Here is an 18041-nt window from a genome sequence, read left to right on the forward strand (position 1 = left end):
TCCATGGGTAGATAGAGCCACGAATACAGAAGTGTTAAGGAGAATAGGCAGAGAGAGGGAAATGGAAAATACAATAAAAGAAAGGAAATTACAATTTCTCAGACATGTGATGAGAGGTGAAAGATACAACATCTTGAGACTCATAATTCAAGGAAAAGTAGAGGGTAGGAGAAGCGTAGGAAGAAGACGCGTTTCCTGGTTGAAGAACCTGAGAGTGGTTTGGTTGCAGCTCAAGACAATTGTTCAGAGCAGCTGCCTCGAAGGTCAGAATAGCCATGATGATTGTCAACCTTCGTCGCGCAGATGGCACTTAAAGAAGAAGAATAAGTTACGCCAGGTAGTTTTCTTATTTTTAATCAATGGCTAATTTTACCCATAATCACATATTACATTCTTTCCTTATTAATCTAATTATTTCACCAACGATTTGAGTTTTCAAGGAGTCTATCTATCTCACTACATTTTTTTGTCCCAGAATTCGTTTTTAACCTTCTTTGAGACTATTTTTGTTTCATATTTGTATCTGGTATATATTTTTCTATTATTTGGTGTTCCTGTAGTAATTTTTCATAACTTTGTCTTTGCCCTTTGATTATGTTATCTATTTTACATGTCCACCATCCACTAATACGGTTTTGGATTCACGCCACCAATCTGCAGTGTGCAGATATTCTTTAAATTTCCTGTATTTTTCCTCTGCTGTTTATTTTTTTAATAACAAAAATATATTTCTCAAATAAATTAAAAATTTTTCATGCCATATCCAGTTTTAAAAGAGCTTTATTGCAACTACGATTTTCTGCGCATTGTACAAATAATGAATTATCAAAAATTCTCCATCAATATTTGGTAAACTAACCAATTCATTTTATATTTCACATTTTATACTGTTGTGGATAAAAGTTTGGGGTAAATTAGCAAAAACCACAATTTATATTAAAATTGCACAACCACTGAAAATAAACAGATCGAAAATGTAAATAGGAAGTCTGCAAACCACACATACGGCAACATAACGATCTAGAAATAATGCGCCTCATCGAGCAACCAAAACAAATATACGTTAAATTGATTATACATCTGTTGTAATAAACGGCTTCTTTAATAACTTGCTAAATATTGCTTTGTGCACCGATACGTAAATTTCTTGCGTTATGAAAGGCCATAAACACAAAAGTATAATATAATGTAAATTTTATCAACAGAAACTCATTTTATATATAAAGACGAAGAAGGGAATGTATTGAAAGGGCATACAAAATGTCAGATGATGAAAGCAAAATTCTGAAAATACGACATAATTAGGACAGAAACAGAACAGAAGGCGTTATTATACGCGAAATACACGAAAAATGTAAAAAAAAAAACATTAACGGTGTAGACTATAGTGTCAGAAATAATAAAAAAATTAAAATTCAAGATAAATCAAGACCAGGATCAAGATAAATACTGGCCTCCACATGTGGTGTGCAAAACTTGTCTTGAAAACTTGCGACAGTGGACGAAAGGACAACGAAAATGTTTAAAGTTTGGTGTTCCAATGGTATGTAGGTAACCAAAAAATCATTTTGCCGATTGCTATTTCTGTCTTTTAAATATAAAGGGCATTAATGGTAACAATCGACATACGTGGACATATCCTAACCTGGATTCATCAATAAGACAAATTCCACATCAGCTTCAGTACGTCCTGAGCGCTTTACTCAGGAAGAGCTAAGCAACCTTATCAGAGATTTGAACCTTCCAAAGGATTCTTCCGAGTTGCTTGCCTCCAGACTAAAGGAAAAGAATCTTCTTCACCCAGACACCAAAATTACATACTACCATAATAGAGAAAAAGATGTTTTGCCTTTTTTTCTCAGCAAGATGATATGGGTTTTTGTAACAACAACAATATTAAAGGACTGTTAGAAAAAATTGGTGTATCCGAGTATACACCAGATCACTGGCGTCTTTTTATCGACAGTTTCAAACGAAGTATAAAGTGTGTCCTTCTACATAATGGCAACAAATATGGAAGTATACCAATTGGGCATTCTACAAAAATGAAACAAGAATATAATACAAGATCGCTGGTGCTAAAAACACATCAGGTATGACCAACATCAGTGAGCGATCAGTATTCATTTTAAAATGGTGAACTTTCTCCTGGGGCAACAAGGTGGCTATACAAAATATCCTTGTTTCCTGTGTCTTTGGGATAGAAGGACTAAGGACCAACACTGTAGTAGAAGAAAATCGCTTTCTAGAGATGCTTTAGTTCAAGGAGAAGCTAACGTAGTTACCGAAGCATTGGTCGACCGAGAGAAAATAATATTACCTCCGTCTCCCTTGCATATTAAACTAGAGCTGACGAAACAATTTGTAAATGCCCTAGACGAGAATCGTCCTTGTTTTGAATACTTGTCCAGCAAATTTCCTGGACATATAATTCGCGAGCTAAATGACCAATGAGAAGTTTATGTGATCGATAAACCTGGCTCATTAGAAAGAGATATAGGGACTGCTTTAAGTCAGTTTTCTCTGTCGCACTGGGGGAACGCGACTGTATTGCAACAGTGTGTCTATCTTGTATTATATGTCTATGTTTTTTTCTTAAGATGACTTAACCTTAAAAACGCACATGCCCTTCTCACTTCGAGCGCTGTCACCCTTCTTCTTGACTTTTTTGCACGTCAGTAGATGTAATATTGAACAGTAGTTAAAATAATAAAAACAATTGGTTTTCTTACAATTATCGATCTCAAAATTATTTTAAATATCAACCAAGCTGTATGTGGAATGTCTTTTAAAATTAATAAATGTTACATTAGTTTAGCTTTAAGTATTATTTATAGGCTAAATATATGATCGGACACGGAAATGGCGTAAGCTATTAAACAAATATAAGATAATATTAGGAATCCACACCGCATTATAATATGCACGCCAAATGCGGTTATATCTGTGGAAGCTGATAAACGAATTAAGTTCCTGAAAGAACTTTTTGCAATGATAATAGTGAGATTACATACCGTCAACCGGAAAATGTGATATACCTACGGTAAAAGAAGTCGGTAACATTTTGTAATAGTTGTATAATAATATCAGTAATATTTGTTTTAACATAAAACGATAGGGTAGATTTATAACTGAACGGAAACTACTTTAGTTTAATAGAATCATTGTTTTATTAACAAACAATGATCCTAAGAGTGGAAAATAGACAAATAAAACTATAAAAACGAAGAGAAGTATAAAGATAAAGGTCAAGTTTGTCCACTTAATTGGAATTTATTTGAAGGTTCTTCTTCTTATTAAGGTCCCCTGCTCTGTAGATGTCCACAGTTTATTGTCGTGTTATGCGAGATGTTAGACAGTCATTATATCACAACGAAGCACTTCATAACTATGGATTCGCGCCGGAGCAAGGCCAATTAAATCAACCATCAAGATCTAAGAAAAAACAACGGGTCAACTCAATGTTTTAATTTCCAGGGCTTCCACCAGGCCCAAAATGCATGCTGCAAAGAAGCTAGGTGCGTAAAGTGCGGAGAAGAGTACAGATGCAAATTCTGTCAAATTCCAACAAAACAAAAAGCAAAATTTCCTAAATGCCTACGGCCAAAAAGTTATAGGGGATGACCAATGGTATCTGCTGGTCAAGACCATAGATAAAGATAAACAGTAACAAAAAATAGAACACAACAACCTAAAAGAAATAATGGGCAATCGAACGCTCAAATCTCCAAACCCACACAAAACAGCAACAGATTCGATCATACTAATCTCAAAAGAACCACAAAAAAGACTGGCCACGATGTTAGAAGAGCTAGTCTTAAAAATGATAAATGAAGCGATCAAACATGTAAAAATAGCACTGAACTAAGGCACGAAGCTAGGGGACACCTGAAGATACCCTCCTCGAACTTGGATAGGACAAGTGCTAACGTACTGGACGAACTAATAAACAGATATGAAATGAATGTCCGTACCATTACAAGAACCTAAACCAACTCATACCATTAACATCAAGTTTCTAGGATACGACATCTACAGGAACGAGTTCAGAGCAAATTTAGGAGGAACTGCTATCCTAGTGAGAAAAGGAATACACTATACATTACAACAGACGCCAAAACTAAACACTGTAAATGCAACCACAATAAAAATCCAGATGAGACAAGGTATAGAAAATCCAGATGAGACAATATAGAAGAACCAGCCATAATAATAGGAGACCTAAACGCCAGATCTCCTAACTAGAACGATGGAGCTATAAACAAAAACGGAAGAATATTAAATAATTATCTAGTGAACAAAGAAGACGTCATGGCAATTGGCCCATCGAACCAACCTATTTTTCAGAAAATGCTCATCCAACCCACTTGGATATAGTGGAGACTAAAAATCTAGGACTACAAATAGACATCCAAACCTTAAACGAAGGATCAGGAGACCACAACCCTTAACTCTTAGAAATAGGCACATGGGAAGAAGATAACAAAACAACCAATAAAAGAAAAATAAAAGGAATTGGTCTAACTTCAAACGACTAGTGAGTATAGGAATTGGAAACGTTCCTGCAATTGAAAATCCACAAAAAATAGAGGAAAAAGTCCTAGAGTTCGAAGACATCATAAAAGAAGCATTAGAAGCGCAAAAGAATGTTGGTTCTATATGTTTCAGACAACCCTTAAAAAATCTACAAAACATATTAATAAACTAGGTAACAAAAGGCGCTAGCCATAAAAAACTACTAACGAAATCCAAAAATTGGGCAAGAGGCGCCCACATCCTCGAGGGTCGAGTCACCGAACGAACTAGGCGGTGCCCAGAGCGGGGACTCGATGGCCGAGCAAGTAATATAGATCAAAGATAGGTAAGTCACTAGAGATAGCGGGATTAAAGCACCTTAGGCTGGCCTGCATTGTTCGGGGTAGAATTTCGGAGTATTATGGAGTCCTTGTACCCATGACCCCATATGATAAGCAATTTTCTGATAAGAGGGCCTCAATAGCGCATCAGAGTGCTATCGGAGGGGAAGTGGATGGTCTAGACCTAAAACATTGGAGCGGGGTGAAGTGATTCCTGTTTACACGAGTTAATCCTCCTCGCCCCAATGAATTGTATCATCCGAACGTCATTCTTAAGGGGAGTGCAAGTATCTCAGGCTGGGTTAAACAGTATTGCTTACTTACCATCAATTTTGAAAAAATGTAACCCGCTCAACACCGTGTTGGTTATATTATTTTCACAAAATTCTTAAATAATTTTTGAATTTAAATTTTAAATTCTAAATAATAATAATAATAATAATAATAATAATAACTTACCGGTGGCTGCCAGGCATTTGTCGGTACTGATTATAAAGACCGCCATGACTCAGTAGGAAAGATTATCCACCAAGAACTAGCTGACAAACTGGGACTTCTCCAAACCGACCATCTTCCTTATTATCAATACGTCCCTGATAGAATGCTTGAAAATGACAACTACAAGTTATACTGGGACCGCACTGTGCTTACAGACCAACCAGTGGCCCATAATAGACCCGATCTCATACTAGTTAATAAAATTACTAAGCAAACAACACTTATTGATGTGGCGATACCCAACACCAATAATTTACGTGTTAAATACAACGAAAAGATCGCCAAGTACAGAGATCTAGAAATACAAATCAGGAGACAATGGAGAATGGAAAGTACCCAGACGATACCTATTATTCTTTCTACCACTGGAGTCATCCCGAAGAGCCTCCTAGAAAACATAAAAAAGCTGGGTCTAAATGAACATCTATATAAGATTATGCAGAAAGCTGTGTTACTTTCGACGTCCAGATGCGTACGAAAATTTTTGGGAGATACACCGACATACCAAGTCACCTAGGACTCGATAACATGGAAAGAGTCCCACCAGAGCTCAATCCTTTTGATACCGTAGGTATCTGGGATGAGTGAATTTTCCCCTTAGAGGGAGTGTGAGCCGTATGGCTAAATCTGGAATAATAATAATAAAAACTATTTCCGGAGTAAAAATCGAAACTTCAAAAACTAGTTAAAAGTGTAATTTTCATTACAATCAATTGTGGCTTAATCCCATATAAACATAATATTTAACTTGAAAATATTTAACATAGAAAAAGCAATTTTAGAACCTTTTCATTGTTAATTTGTTCTTGTTGGTAAATATGACCTACATGCCGAGGGTACTACGACTCTAGTGCGACAATACGGTATCTACATCACATTATGTGAAGGAGAAGAAAGATTGTTGACCACAATAAATAGAAACAAAACCAACATATTCATATGCTTAAATAATTTAATTGTTTTTGGAAATAGTTTAAAACAATCAGTCTCATTGGAACGATATTGAAAAGTCAAATGGTTTAAAGAAAGACACTGGATGTTTCTCAAAAGCCATGATTATGGCGCTGTTAGGTTTAAATTTCGAGAACATGTTTTTATACCTTGATGACTTAATAGTATTTGGCAACAGTTTGTAACCAAAACATAGTGAAGGTACTAAAAATACTGAGGAATGTAAACCTGAAAGTAAATCCGAATGAATGCGAGTTTTTGAAGAATGAACTCTTATACTTAAAACGTAGGATTTCAAGTAAGGGTATAGCATCAGATCCAGAGAAAATAATTGTAATGGATCAGTATCCCATACGGCAGAATGGAAAAGAAGCAAAACATTTGTAGATTTGCGAATTATTATTGAAAACACATACAGTATTTTGCAGAGATAGCCGCACCACCGAATAGACTATCGAGGAAAAATGTAAAATTTGAGTTGACAACTGCATTCATTGAAAAATCATTCGATGTAATGTTGAGTTTTCAATAAATAACGAAAAAGTAAAATTTTTATTTTTCGAAGTACAACATGAAAAGTCGGCTGAGATAGCCGGGTGACGGTCCAACATCACATGTTTTACTTTTAATGAACATTTAATAACATGAGAATATTTTACACTAAAACTATTACGAAATAAAAGATTTCGTTTTACAAAATTATTCATTTATACCGGGTTTGAATATCTCGCGAAATTTCCCACTGTTCACTGCATTTTTGAGAGAGCGTCACATATACGTGGCTTAGCGACTTAAGAGCAACTGAGATTAATTCTTTTGGTTTGAAACAATTTTATCTAAAGGATCAGTATCATTTAGTATCATTTAGATTTTATCTAAAGCTGGCGTCAGTAGTTATAACACAACGCCCTTATAAGACAAAAAATATTTTTGTACACAAGAGGTACAATCTGTCCCATAAAATTTAACACATTTAGCGCCACGCTGTAATTTGTTGTTCACTCCCTGGGACCAAACATTTAAAATGTTTTTTTTTCTAGAAACCTGCTTTTTAAATGTTTATTATTGTATTTTAAACAACACTTTTTTTTCAGCTTTGTTTTTTGTGATTATTTTTAGTGCCCACCGGTGGTCACGCGGTCCCAGATAGTAATTTTACATTGTGGGGCCAAATGTCCACCAGTGGTCACGCATTTCATTATTTCATTTGTTGCAGATTTTAAACAATAATGGCAAGAAGAGGACTTACAGAAGAAGAACTGCTTTGGGAGTTGGAAAATTTGTCTGATGTTGAAGCAGCAGACTATTCCGAGGATGACTCCATTGCATGATGCTAATTGCATTGCAATTAGCTGCATTTGATGTCGACAAAGAAGTTGCTGAAGTAGTTCCTTTTACCGATAATATACCCCAGACCAACTGGGAGCCAATGGCAGGGGACAGATTGAAATTTAATTTTTTTTAGCCTACACCGGTGTACCCGAACATATAATCCAGAAACTTCATGGAGCCTCTCCTATAAGTTACTTTGAACACTTCATAGACGATGAACTTATCTCATTGTTTGTGGAAGAAACCAATAGATTTGCTGCACAAAGAAATACTGCGACTGAAGCTGCCCCAGAAGGAAGCGGAACTCCAAGACTTAGTAAATGGGTTGACGATGATCGTACAGAGATGCGCAAGTTTTTGAGCATTGTCTTGTGGATGGGACTTATGCATTTGCCAAAATTGAGGGATTACTGGAGCAAAAAAAGAATTTATGAAAATGGAACTCCAAAAATAATGAGCCGCGATAGATTTGAGATGTTACTTTCGATGTTTCATCTATCAAACAATGAGCAACCACTCGATCCGGAAGGAAGACTCCACAAAATCTCTAAATTTTTAAACGTATTAGAAAAGAAATCCAAAGAATCGTATATTCCCGAAGAATAAGTTTGTATAGACGAAAGCAACGTACCATTTCGAGGACGTATTTATTTCCGACAGTATATTCCCAATAAAAGACATAAGTATGGGATAAAGGTTTTCAAACTCTGTATTGCTGGAGGCTATACATGGTCGTTTAAAGTCTATACCGGCAAAGAAAGAGCGGACGATATATCAGTTGCCGAAAAAATTGTCACAACACTGATGGAGGAACTTTTGGATGCAGGTAGAACTGTATATACCGATAACTGGTACACTAGTGTTTCGCTGTCTAATAGTCTAATTCAACGACAAACATATTTAGTAGGAACCCTAAGGACAAACAGAAAATATAATCCCCCAGATGTGGTAAAAGCTAAATTCAGAAGGGGTGAAGTTGTGGCCCAACAAAACGAAAATAAAACAGTTAAAACAGTCCTGCAAATGGAAAGATAAAAGAGATGTTGTTATGCTTAGTACCAAACATGTCGACTCTATGGTTACAGTTAATCGTAGAGGACAAGAAGTTCATAAACCAGCGATGGTTGTAGATTACAACAAAGGAAAAGCTTTTGTCGACACTTTTGACCAGATGGCATCTTATGCGCTATACGTGAGAAGAACCGTCAAGTGGTATAAGCGACTCGTTTTTCATTTTGTTACTTCAACAGCTATGGTAAATGCTCTGCATCTGTATAACAAAATTAACAACAAGAAATTGGGAATAATAGAATTCAAAGAAAATATCGTCGAGGCTCTGGTTTATCAAGATTTAAATTCAATTCACAGAACCGTAAAGAGTGGAGAAAAATGGGAGAGACCTATGTCCAGCAGTGGACAGAAGAGGTTGCATGATGATGATGAAATCCAATTCCAATACAATCAAGGCCCTCCAGTTCCAAGATAAAACACTTCTTGAAAGAATACGAGGGGCAAAAGAGGGTTACCAGAAAAAGGTGCAGCCCATGCTACAAGACTATGTCTTAGCGACAAAATCCAGTTTATGCTCGTAAAAATTCGAAAAAAATTAATACGTATTGCGATACCTGTAACCTGCCAATGTGCCTCGAATGTTTTCAAAAGCATATCTAGCAACTATCTCATTTCTAGAAATTTAATTTTTATTATTTTTGTTGTATTACAAATACGTTAAGATTACTTGTTTTTTAATATTTATCTAGGTTTGTTCGTTTATTTTCATTTTTATTAGTGGAGAATTCAATTTATTTTTGTAATAAACGATGTAAAAGGACACAATTATATTAGGTTTTTGTACAGCCAAAAATCACAACCGATACATTCATTTTGCCCGATCCACGTAAAATTTTGTTGTTTCCTGGGACCACTGAATACGTCACCATACGTAAAACTAATATAAACCGTGCCCACATATGGCAACGGTGACTTGAAGTAAGTAACATCAAATCTCCACGGGTGGGCACGCGGTCTTAAAGGAAACATTGAAAATGCCCACCGGTGGACACATGGCGCTAAATGTGTTAAAGCAATATTCATGAAAACGAAAAATAAACTAAAATGAATTTGCATTGTGTTTTTACAATAATCATCACCCAGCCTTCTGTGTCCAAAGGTGGACATAGACTCCCCCTAATTTCTTCCAGTTCTGTCGGTCTTGACCTTACTCCAACCAATTTCTAGCGATTCTTTTGGCGTCTGCCCATTGTGTAATCTACCTCTGCTTCTTCTACCTGTTAGTGGTCTCCACACAGTAGTTTTTGGGTCCACCGACCGCAAATCGTTCTGGCCACATGGCTCGCCCAGTTTCTCTTCAGTCATGTTATGTGCTCTATGACATCTCTGACGCCTGTCCTTCTTGTTATTTCCTCATTTCCAATCCTGAGAGTCAGACCAAATTCTATTCTTCTTTTTACTATTCTGAGTTTGATTGCTGCGGCCTGTGTTAAGAAAAGTAATTCTGTGCCGTAAGTCGTGACTGGTAGTACACATTGGTCGAAAGTCTTCTTGTTCAAATAATTCGGCATGTTGCTCCTGAATATATCTGATGAAGCTCCATATGCGGCCCAAGCTATAGTGATTCTTCTTTGGAGTTCAGCGGTTTGGTTGTTCCTGATAAATTGGATTTCATGATCTAAGTATTTATATTTATGAACTAATACTATTTTGTGGCAGCCGACTTTTCTTCCAACTTCCTTACAGGAGGTATCTTACTCAGTAAGCATAGTTAAAATCTCTTTTATCGACATTGATTCTTTTGGCGTCCTACTCCAATTGTTTTAAAGCATGTTCCAGAACTGCTGTAAAGAGTTTGGCAGATAAGGTGTCTCCTTATCTGGTTCCTCTTTTGAGTTTTATACATTTTATATTTTTAATGTAGTCTTACGGTCATTGCTACATCATTGTATATGTTCGTGATCAGTTTGTAGTACCGATAATCTATGGACTTTCCTCAAACACTCTCATTGTGCTGTTCATTTTTTCCATCGTATCGAATGGTTTGCGAAAGTCTACGAAAGCCAGGACCAATGGTCGGTTGTATTCGATGGATCCTATAATCCCTTTTATGCAGTGGAGGCGGTCATTAGTACCATAGTTTTTTCTTAAACCTGCCTATTATAGTTTTTTCTTAAACCTGCCTATTCCCTAGCTTGGTAAAAATCTATTTTTGTTTCCAGTCTATTTGTTATTATTCTTGTGAATAACTTGTAGAGGCTTATGGGTCGGTAATTCTCGAGGCCTGTTGGATCGCTTTTTTTGTGTAATGAATTGGTAAGTGCACTGTGCCATCTTGTAGGTATTTCACTTTGGCGCAGACATAAGTTAAACAGTTCCTTTATATTCTCTAAAAGTCTGTCCCCTCCAATCTTACGGCTATAACGATAATATTTTCTCACTGAGTTTATTTCTTTTCATTTTCTTCAGTGCGTTCCTTATTTCGTCTGTTGATATATAAGGCATCAATTCTGATCTTTGGTTGACTAATCTTTTACCTAAATTTTCTAACTGTTCTGTTTCTCAGTTTCTATGCACGGTTTTGTTAGCTTCTGTGTAATTCTATATAGAAATCTTCTCACTATTGTTAGTAATTCATCTCTGTTGATGTTGAAATTAACATCTTTATGATTTAGTTTCGTTATTTGTTTTTAATCATTTGTTAATTTTCTCCTTAGAACTTTGAGGCTCTAGTTATATTCAATCGGTTGTTGGATTTGTTGACTTTTATGCTTTTTGTTGTGTTTGGGGACACTATTTCTTCTGACTTTCCTTTATAGCTTCTATTATAATGTCATTCAGGGTATTGATATTTAGGAATGTGTTATGATTGCTTTCGAGAATACTGTTGATATGTTCTTCAAATGCATTTATATTATCAGGTTCCGTCCAGATAGGTGTAGACTTCTTTTTGATCATGCGGTATATCTCTTTCCCAAGATCTACTTCTATCGAGGCTTTTAATTCTGTGGTCGCTACCTATTGAAAACTGGCTCAGGACTGTAACATCTAGACAGATTTTCCTCTTGTCAGTGATCATAAAATCGATAGAAGAAGCTGTTCATTTGGAATCGATTTTTTTCCAGCAGGAAACCAAGGAAGTCAAGTTTGATCGCGATGATTCTGTTTCCTAAACCTTATTGTCCCAGTGATTTTTCTGTCTCATCTGCATTTCTCCTCGCTTTAGCGTTGAAGTCGGCACATATTATGGTATAGTATGTTATTTTATTTTTTAGGGCTAAAGCAATGGCCACTTGTTGGGGCATATACTTAGACTTATGTATAAGCTTATACTTATATATGCTTATACTTGAACGATTTCGCTAAGTTTTAAGATTAAAGGAGCTATTTTTAATAGCTTTTTTTTCTTTCTCAGATCAGAAAAAATTTTACTGATATAATGTTGTTTTCATATTTTCTGTGTACGAAGAAGCCAACGCCTCCCATTATTTTAGTTTCAGTACCGAACTGATAAAACAAGTGACCTGACTTCAGTTTTTCCAGGCTTTCCCATCGTTGCTTCACCACGCGTGGACGCGCCTATCGCCTATCACATCCCATTTAATTTTCGACATTTAGACCAGGAAGATAGATGATAAATACTATAATTACTTTGAACAAATTCTAGAAAAATATTAAGAATATAACAGAGAAATACAGACAATATTTATTGACGCCGCCGTATATTATTAACAACGGCTCTGACAAGATAAGAGAGACGAGATGATGAAAATATTAAAGGAACTACAGATACCACAGAAATTAAGGAAACTGAAGGAAACGAAATTATATTTACTAGAAGAAACAAATCAAGAGAGAAGTTTAAGCTGGTACTTGAGCAAATACTAATTAAGACTAATATGAACGAACAACTGGAAAATAATTCAAGAAAGAATTATAATGGACAACCAAGTCTTCGGAAGAAAGAGAAGATTTTTACAGAATTGCTTACAGAAAAGTAAGCAAAAAGCAAAAAATGTAGATATATAAGACACTGATACTGCCAATTATCACATATGCGATGGAATAACCGTGACGAACAATTTTAGGACTTGACATCATCTCCTACGAAGAAAGAATACCTATTAAAATGACATAAAGACCTAAAAAAATATTTAGAAAACGAAAATGTAGTGGAAGTAATTAAATCACGACTGTTGGAATGGATGGGACACACCACCAAAAGACTATTAAAGAACATGAATAAAAATAGTTACAACATGAATACCAGTCCAACGAAGAAGCCAAGAGAAACCGAGAACAAGATGGCGGAATGACATTGACAACGACATAAAAATTATGAAAATAAAACAATGAAAAGGGAAATGTACAAATCGAAAGGAATAGAGACAGACCATGAAACCAGCTTAAACTCACAATAAATTGATTATTAAAAATGTCATCCATGAACAAAGTACTAATCACCATCAGAGAAATTCACAGAAGACTTAAATGGAATTGGCTAATGCTAATAGTTCAGAAACAGAAAAGCGGAAAACTCAAAACAAGATGCCAGAACAAAATAATTTGAAGAAAACATGCTCACATAAAAGTACACAGTTTTATTTAATCCTGAATTTTATTCCTTGTTAAGTATTTCAACAGCAACATTGAAATAATCTCACGAATTTTCACCAAAACTCGTTATAAAATCATTATTAGATTTAGAACAGCTCTGTTTGGAAATATGTACCTACTTCAATACAGAAAAATACGAATGATACACATTGTTTTAGTCCTTTTGAAAAACACACAAAAAGGCATATATAGGTATTTATATTGGGGAAAATAAACATTTCACAATCTTTTTTCTCACATCTCTTTTTACTTTTTCGGACCTTTTTGCATGAGTGATTATACGGATATCGTAAAAATAAATACCTGTACCTCAGTATGTTTATTTAAAGATAAACATACAAGGTGGATTTGTAACCGATGTACATTCATTTCAAATGTTCACGTCGTCTATGGGTAATAATACAAATATTGATATAATTTTATCAGCTAACATTAGAATGGGTTTTCCCTGTAATGATTTATGTGATAGGTATTGGAGACTTTTAGTCTCTATGAGAATATAAATATTATATCTCTATGTTATTTTTCATAATTTTCTATGTTAGGCAACCAGCATTGTCTCGGTAAGCGTAAAACAGAAAATTTTAAAGCGTTGTGCTCTGGAGATAGGCAACTCTAATTCGTCCGATCTTCTCATTGTAAGGCAGTATTATAATATAATGTATTGTAAAAAATAACTTGCTTGATATAAATAAATTTTAACTAGCAATATGAACAGTAAACAAACGCTATCTTTAATTTTTTACAGACTTTATTTTTCTCACCTTAAATATTTTTCGTTAAACGGTAATTCAACATTAAAGAAACATAAAAAAGAAGAATTTAAAAAATGTATTTAGTATGTTTTTTTTCTTTTAGTTTCATGAAAGTTATCGATCGTCATATATCATGTTGACTACCATATTCGCTATCATGACCATATTCTCATTACTGTTTAGTCAGATAACAGAGAAACTACTGGGTAACATTCCCTGATGGTGATTATGGTGAATGGAGTGAATATCGTTATCCATTTAATTTTTTTCGTCAATTAATTGAATGATTCCTGCTGGTATTTGGTCTAAGCTTAGGGGCAGAGGGCACAGTGGAAATAGCGGAATATAAACCTTTCTTATTTATTATTCTCGACCAAAATCACTGAATATCTGCCACAAATTTTTTAAACAAGTGTTCTATACTAGAATTCATGGTTTGTATTGAGGGAGGGCATAGTGTAAAATTTGTTTGTGGGTAAAATGGAAACCATTCCAGAAATTGAAAACGAAATTGTGAAATATGCCAAAGAAATGGTAGAAAGTTTTATGGTCTCACACGGAATTCTCTTTAAAAACTCGCGTTTCAGCTCGCAGTGAAAATTGATAAAAATTAGCACATCCGTTTCAGAACAACCATGTAGGAAGGCCAGGAAAAGGAAAAAACCCTAATAGTAATCCCCAGTGTGTGTGAAGATCTTCTAACAGTTGACAAACAACACATGAAATTTAATAACTCTCTAGACTCCATCTTAGACTAAATACTTCATTCACCATACTATCACATAATTTATATTAGACTTATGGGAAAACAAAAAAACAATAAAATTAAATTTTTTGACATTTCATAATATAAACACAAAAAATTTTTCAACAATCGAATTTGGGTCTTTCGCCTCATGTCCAAAATTTTATGTGGCGATAAATCCTCTCTTTTTTCAAAAAATTAAATTGTCACCTTGTGTTAAAACAACTTGCATTGAATATCACTATGTGAGCTTCAAATCTCACTACGCGAGCTAAAACATCAACCCAATACCGTAGCACAGAATAAATAACAATCAGAATGCCCACTCTCAGATACCGCCTTTGAAGTTTGTCAGCACGTAATCGCCATATTTTAAACGGAAACAAACTCGAATTGAGAAATTTGTGACAAGCTACGGCAGAACTGTAATTTAAATTTTTAGAGATTAATAATTTAGTAAATTTGAAATAATTTAATCTATTTTTAGCATATTATGTCTATGGTTGCCGCAAATAAATTAAACCGGGTTAATTTTTCTATGCACACCAGATAAAATGTCACTGAACAGCACTGGTTCCGACTAAAACATGGCTGATTCCGGTTGCGTGAACGAGATGCGCGTACTTATTTTTTCAAGCAGAGTGAGCATTCATTGTTTATTATTCTGTGACCATAGTCACAAAAACCTTCTTCTTGGCCTATACAGAGAAATGAAGAAGTTTTTAGTTTTCAATGGTTATATCCTTCAAACGCCAATAAACTGAACATGTGGTTCAGTCTATTCATAGTCATTGTCATTAAATAAAATTTTAATTCAACACAGAGGAAAATAACCCATGCTTTTTATAATAGCGATTATTTATATTTGGTTTTGTACCATTTTTCAGTGTTTTATAGGTAATATGTTTGTAAAATTAAATTAAAATGATGACCAGCTTTCGATATGACGTTATCTTCGCATTGTAAGTATAATCATATTAAAAGACTGATTTCTCATGTAACTAAATTGTAGCATTACCTGATGATGTTGGTAACCACCAACGAAATATTTGAATTAAAGAAAAAAGAGTACAGATAGCCTATATTCTTTTTGCTGTTTTCCCAAAAAAAAGTCTTTATCTTCTACGTTACGTTTTTTCTGTCTTACTGTATGGCTGTGAAAGTTGGACAATGGACTCTGAAATAGAAAAAAGAATAGATGCATTTGAGATGTATATATACAGACGAATGCTGAGAATTCCATGGGTACAAAGAGTTACTAATGTTGAGGTACTTCGTCGCATGTGTAAACAAAAAGAGTTACTAAGAACAATCAAAGAGAGGAAAATGCAATACTTGGGTCATGTGTTGAGAGGCAAAAGATACCAATTACTTCAAGTTATACTGGAAGGAAAAGTACAGGGCAAAAGATCAGTAGGAAGACGCCAGAACTCGTGGCTGAAAGACCTGAGGAGATGGTTCGGCCGCTCATCCGCAAAAATCTTTCGAGCAGCAGTTTCCAAAACTACAATTGCCATTTGGATCGCCAACTTTCGAAAGAAGAAGGCGCCATGAGAAGAAGGGAAATGTGTTAGCTGAAGTAAGGAGTTAGATGGAAATTGATGGCTATAATGTTACTGCCTATTTAGCTTACTAGACACAGGTTTCTTCCATCAGCAGTAAAAGAAAAACAAACAATTGATGACTTGGTTTTGGATGATGGAGGATTTCTTAATCTTCCAGTCAATTTAGCTCTTCGCTTAAATGCTTCACTCAAAGATTTGTTTTGTTACTAAGATTGTACTTATACCTTATTCTATGTTGAATACCATGTCAATAAATTTTGTTTAATTGAATATTATGTGCGTTAAAGTCCTCTATCCTAAATATATTTTCTAATTTCCAGAATTATAACTGCTGTTCATGAATCAATAAAAAAACAGAATTGTGCATGGAATACAACGATGCATATAACAATTTTTACTTACGTAAAGACTCAGTTGGTCTGGACACGTATGACATTAGATTGCTTAAAAATCTTTACTACAATCAGACCGCTTGTGTTAAGGTGGACCAAGAGGTTTCAGTTAAAGTTTCTATTAAGGGTGGTGTCAGACAGGGATGTGTTATGTCACCGATGTTCTTTAATGCCTACACTGAACCAGTTTTCGAAATAGCGTTAAATAATCGCCGCGAAGGTGTTAAGATCGGTGGTGAAATTATTAACAACATCAAATACGCCGATGACACCGCAATAATGGCAAAGAGTCTAGAAGATCTTCAAACCCTGTTGAATGTTGTAAACAACTGATGCACTGAAAAGGGCTTAACAATCAACGCAAAAAAACAAAATGGATGGTGGTCGGAAAAATTAATATCGAAGACTCAGTATTAAGATTAGATAACAAAATCCTGGAAAGGGTGGAACACTTTAGATATCTGGGTAGCTGGATTGACTGCAGGGTTGAAAGTGACGAGGAAATTTCGACCAGAATAGAACTCGCACGGAAAAACTTTATTAACTGGCGTTCTGTATTATGCAGTAGAAGTCTGTCGTTGACCACACGTCTAAGAGTATTGAAGTGCTACCTCTGGTCCACTTTGTTCTATGGATGTGAAACCTGGACAACAAAAATAAAAAATCTTAACAAATTAGAAGCGTTTGAGTTATGGTGTTACCGTCCCATGCTCAGAATCCCGTGGACAGCACACATATCTAACGAACGCGTGCTAGAGACCGTGCACAAAGAGCGAGAATTGATCAACATCATCAAAATGAGAAAGGTCCAATACTTCGGTCATATAATGAGAGGACCTAAATATCGCTTACTCCGGTTAATCATTCAGGGCAAAATCGAAGGAAAACCTTGGGTCGGAAGAAAACAACTGTCCTGTCTGCGTGACATTAGACAATGGACAGGTCGAACGGTCGAGGAACTGTTTCATCTAGCTGCCGACCGAGAATCATTTCATCAGCTTGTCAATATGACGATAGCCAACGCTTGAACACAAGCACGGCACACAAAGAAAAAAAAGAGGGGGGGGGGGGTAAATAATAATTGTTATAAATCTGCTTACGTAATACTTGAACGACCCTGATATAAAGGTAAACATATAGATAACGACATGGCGCTTGACCCTAATTTTCATCTTCATCGATGAGGTCATTTTTGGATGAATGGGTAGGTCAACACACAGAACTATTGAATTTGGGATAATATCAATCCAGATGAGATCCAAAACCGTCCAATGCACCTCAAAAAAGTCACTTGGTGTGGATTTTGGCTGGTGGCGTCA

Source organism: Diabrotica undecimpunctata, chromosome 7 (genome assembly GCF_040954645.1).
Source record: "Diabrotica undecimpunctata isolate CICGRU chromosome 7, icDiaUnde3, whole genome shotgun sequence".
In the NCBI taxonomy this organism is placed as follows: Eukaryota; Metazoa; Arthropoda; class Insecta; order Coleoptera; family Chrysomelidae; genus Diabrotica; species Diabrotica undecimpunctata.